A 5,735-nucleotide genomic window follows, 5' to 3' on the forward strand; every position below is an offset into this window, starting at 1 on the left:
CCAAGCAGCGCACCCGAGCTACCTTTATTCTACTACATTGCCAATTCATCGTCCTTGCTCCTCAGATATCCGAATACAAATTTCGATATAAACACTTGTATAGTACACAGTTAAATATTCTTGATGCTAGGGCCGTGTCTCTTTTTTGGACATCAAAATCCTCATTGTGATCCAACTACCTGTGAAGCCTTGTCTCAACGCTCCCCACCACGCATCTTCTTTGTTCTTAGGCAAGTTGATCACCTGGCACAGCTGATCTGCTCTGATATGGAGCTTGCTTGTTGACGTAGTGCTCCGAATTCCGGCAGAAGCAGTTCTTCACGAGCTACGGCGTTCTGGAAGGCTTGCGGCTTACGTTTAAAAAAACGAATGATAAAACGCTGAGCGATACCTGAGTGAGAGCACTTCTACAGTAAAACTGAACTCTGGGCAACCATCAGACGCCACATTATTGTACGGGATAACCCGATTCTTAATGTCGACTGATCGGGTAATTGAACTGCACTCACAGTGGCTCCCGTGGAGAGTAATCGGTCAAAATATCTTGCTTGCTAACGCGGAAAAGTCGAGTTTCTCTATTCCCGTGATCTCATTCACTGAAGTCCATGCGAATGATTTTTGTGACGCAGTCTAACTTGATGATGCCATCGGGATAAAATCAATAAAATGGATTTGAGTCTGTGGCTGTGCAAATGTGTTTTGTTGAGCGAGACAGCTGTGAACTTTGACCTTCAAGCCGTTTTCGTCAGTACAGTTAAGTTATTCAATCTGGACTGGTGGGCTTGCTCAAAAGGCCGACGGATTAAGTTCTTCAGCTTAATCGAATCGGTTCGTCGACCACGCGCACCTCAACATGAACGCTAAAGTGAAAATCATCAGTAAAGATGTGTTTGGCTCAAGTCGATTCGCGCTGCTCAAACGTTCGATGAAACCGCAAAGAATGCGGTTTGTCTGTCAAAAGCATTTATGTTACACAATGTTTTATAATTTTTTGCCGGAAATTACAAATCATTCCAATGCTCTTGGAAAGTGACTACAAAAAAATAGGGGGTTATTTGCTAAGAGGGGGCGAGATGGCCCAAGTGGTTAGAGCGCGAATTTACTGAACGAAAGGTCCGTGGTTCGAACCCGACCTCTGCCTCTCGACTTCACCTGTCTAGGCTTGAGCAACCTGGCAATATCCCAGCCCTCATTCTTTCATCTGGTGGCATAGCAGCTAGGCGCCGAAAGGGTGCCACAGCTGAACGACCTTTTTCTTTGCTAAGAAAAGTTTGCCCAAAACATCAGTAGGTTAACTAGTGGGAAGAGTTTTCCTATGGACACAAACACCTTTTCAGTCTAACAGACCTGATCACCGCACTGGTCAGGTTTTCAGAAAGTCCCAGAAGTAGACAGTGGTATCTGTTTTGGCGAACACACCAATTTATTGTGAAATGTCCGTTCAGGTTCCTGCTGGTTGATATAAGTGGGTGCGCCTTATGAATTGAATCGTATGATCTCACTGGGTTAGCAGTAGTAGCTGAAAGGCAAAGCCGACGAGAACTGTTCAGCGATACGCCTGGACAAACTTGTTCACGCATCAGCTGGTAAGAGCTTCTAGGAACTAGTCTTAACCGCTGTTGTAAGGTGGACAAGTTATTGGGGTAGACGTTGAAACACCAAGCAAAAACCTAACGGACAACTTCTAAAACTTCTAGAAGGTAAGGCTTCTTCAAACTTGGTCACTATAACACTCAGGTTGAACGTGTAAGCCATCTTGTGATAAATTACCTGATAAGAGGCAGTTTCACACGTCACTTTAGGTTTCACCTGCCATTATGCACGCTGGCCTGTTCAATGTCAGAATGCGTAAAAAAACTCGCAGATGTGCGAAATCCTTATTCACAATTGGGTCACCTCAAGAGTGTTTCAACAACCAAGTGGAGGGAGAATCTTCTCCATCATCTTTCCAGAACTTTCTGTGAAGGGAAAAGAACCTAACGACGAATTTTTCATTAGTTGGAGAATGAAAATACACCTGATGTTTCGTGTTCCCCGGGTGGATGCTATCCACCAAGTGAAGAAACAAATGAACCGCTCCGTCTTTACAGAAGGTTACTGCGACCCACCGGGAATTCCCAGTGACTTTGCCATGATTTAGATTTGTTAACCAGTAACAATCACTTTTGTCGATCAAATGGAATTTGACTAAATCATTGTGCTCAGGCTAGTTTTTCGTACAGTAGATGAGATCAACAACTGTTTGCNGCGACCCACCGGGAATTCCCAGTGTCTTTGCCATGATTTAGATTTGTTAACCAGTAACAATCACTTTTGTCGATCAAATGGAATTTGACTAAATCATTGTGCTCAGGCTAGTTTTTCGTACAGTAGATGAGATCAACAACTGTTTGCCCCTCTGACGACTGTTCAGCTGTGTGGTTTCTCCGGTTACACTTCGCAATGGAATTTTAGGTTCATTTCTCCTACTTACAACACTACTGAAAGGACGGGAGGCTATATGTGACAGAATTTACCGTTTATATATGTCTACGCCTTATATGTTTTTGTCCTTTCAACAACTCATCTGGAAGTTTCTTCATTTCAACGGTTACTTAGAAGCCACACTCGCTTAGGAAAGGCCTTCCCCCCACCCCCCGAAAAAAAACGCTAGCGACAGAAGGATGACAAAGTTAATTAGACAAACCACGTGCAGGAGGCAAACATCATCGGAGTGTCCTCTGGTAAGTGGTCGTTCACTCGTTCGCTGAGCTGGGCAATTTGCCCGCAAAAGTTTCATCACCAATCGAGGTGACATCAGACTCCATTGGTTGCTCCGTTGTCCTGCGTCCCCATTCGCCGATGCCCACGTGACCTTTGAGCTTGGCGTCCCCTGCCGTCGTAATCTGATCGTTGCTGGAGTGACCTTTGTCCTTTCGAGTCCTGGGTTGTGACCTCTATTGATTTGCATCCAAGGGGTTCCTTGTTTCTTTGTTTGTGAATCCAATATTCGGACCTTCTGGTATATATAAACAAAAGCGGTTTCATCTGTCGCAGTGTTATTAGAAAATAAAGATCTTTCACGAAAGTGGAAAGATAAATTTTTAACCGTGTCGCACAGAGAATCAGTTGACGATGGAACACACTATTCACACTAAAGACCCGGTATAGCTGATAAAAAATAGTATTCAAGACACTCCAGCTGACGGCTTCAAACTGTCGATTCCGATAAGACGCTTCCAAGCACTTGCTTAATGAAACCACAGCGGTATGTGGTAAGTCGCTATTCGTCCGATCCTACTCTCCCAAAAGTCATTCATGTACTAACCAGGGTGAAAAGTTGGCTGATGACATCACACCAGGATTCAAAACACCGTGAACAATGGTCGTTTGTCTGTTTGCTGAGCTGCTAACTTGTTTGCAAAAGTTTCATGACCGGCCGGGAAGATATCGTCGGTGCGCGGTGACATCATCATTACGCAATTATGACGTAACCTCGCCTGGCGACGAAAAATCGTTCTTCAGCTGTAACACCCTTCCATTGCCTAGCTGCCATGCCACCAAAAGAAAGCACGAGGGCTGGGATACTGCCGGGTTGCCCAAACATAGACAGGGGAAGTCGAGAGGCACAGGTCGGGTTCGAACCACGGACTTCCGGTCAGTAAATTCGTGCTCTAACAACTTGAGCCATCTCGCTGGCGACGAAAGGTTTGTAACAATGCCGCCCAGCGTAGTGACCAAAAGCTGATCTACCAACAGTCACTTAGATGGTAAAGGTAATGAATGTCTAATCCAAAGGAAGCGGAAAATAAATTAAACAGAACGATATCCTTTGTGCTCGACTGATAGATAAATTGTGTGACGTACGTTCGCTTCCCAAAGGAAGCGGAAAATAAATTAAACAGAACGATATCCTTTGTGCTCAGTCGACTGATAAATTGTGTGGACGTAGCGTTCGCTTCTGAAAATAACGGTCGAGATCAGGTTGGATCGTGGAGGTGAAACCATTAATTTTACACGCATCATAGAGTTTGAGCTGACCGCTAGTCTACTCCAAATTCACCAGATTTGAGTCAAATTAGGAAACTTAGTACTGTGTTCGCAAACCCCCTTAACCACTCATAGAAGGCTTTTTAACCAGATATCGTCATCAAACAACGAAGCCAAACCAAAGGTCAACAATCCCGTGTACAATATCAGTGAGACAGAGAGCACGCGAAAAAAAATCGATTCACAGCCAGCTGTCAAAAAAGATCGAAATGCGTGGTGCTGCCTGGCCAGATTCACTCTCACAGTACATGCACTATAAAATACGGACCTGCAAATTGATCTTTTATCCTGCAGAGACAAAATGATTTTCTGTTTCTTGTGGGGCAGGTCCAATATGCATTCTTTGTGCATTTGGCTTTCAAGTCTGTTCAATTAGATCAGGAACAGAGTCCAGGAGATTACACATGACTTTCCTTCAGCTTGATATGTCGTGAATGCTATGTGGTGATGGAACTAGGGATAAAATGGGGCCGTGGATTCAGGACTGAATTGACACGAGGTGTTGTCGGGTCACCGGATCCTATCCAGCATAATTCCCTGGTTCCACCTAACCGGCGTGAAAAGAAGGTGAAATGAGGCGGTTCCAACTCGGCGATTAGCCGCCTAGATAACCATCGACTTGGATTGACGTTTCGATCGAGGGACTTCAAAATACATCTGAATTTACAATTCATTTAACCACCTGAACACAAAGCATTTTTTCGCATAAACATCGCGGTTCTGAAACTAGACATCGCATAATGTACCATCCGTTCCCATAATAACCAAATGGGCTTTAGATTCGTAAACGTTCTCACGTTCATGCGGTTTTTTCAGCGCAGCTAAGCGCACATGCTTCCCACGATCTGCACAACCTGTGTATAACAATGGAATCAGACCATGCGATTCATTGTCCATCCTAATTGGCGGCAATCATCTTTATATGGTGCTAGCTGCTCAAAAAGCCTCATTATTACGATTAGTAAAAAGGAGGAAAACCCTTCGCTGCAGAGTTGTTTACTTGGAAACACCGACTAAACTGTTGCAAACTATCTGACAGGAAAGTAAACCGCTCAAAAATAAGGAATATCCGTCTTCTTGTTGAACAAGTTTTCTTGGACTCTCCTGGATACTAATTTACTGTGGTGCAGTTGTAAACCAATGCTGCAAAGCAGTTCCACGAATTCCGTAATAAGCCCCACCCTCCAAAAGATGCGAAGCGGAGGTATGAGAAAGTATATTACTCGTGTGCCTCACCAGTAGTATCCATCGGTACACTCATATTGTTATGGGCGAGGTGCCCCAACTGGTACGCTACACTCATATTGTTATGGGCGAGGTGGCCCAACTGGTAAGCGCGCTAATTTGCTGACCGAAAGGTCCGTGGTTCGAACCGAACCTTTGCCTATCGACTTCCCCCGTCTAGACATGTGCAACCTGGCAGTATCCCAGCCCTTATGCCTCCTTCATGGGGCATGGCAGCTAGGCACCGAACGGGTGGTAGAGCTGGGCAATTTTTTTCATATTGTTATTATTAGTGTCAGCGGTACCGAAAACAGACACATTGGTTTTAGAGCTATGAATTCCGTGCACTCTTTACAATCGACCTACATTAGCGAAAGTCCAATAATCATCATCATCATCATTGTCAGCCTACTCGTCGTACAGTGGTTGTAGCTGCCGCAGTTCCGTTCACCGATGATTTGGGGGGAGGGGTAGGTAGCTGC

The sequence above is a fragment of the Opisthorchis viverrini genome (assembly GCF_000715545.1).
Source record: "Opisthorchis viverrini unplaced genomic scaffold opera_v5_432, whole genome shotgun sequence".
Classification (NCBI taxonomy): Eukaryota; Metazoa; Platyhelminthes; class Trematoda; order Opisthorchiida; family Opisthorchiidae; genus Opisthorchis; species Opisthorchis viverrini.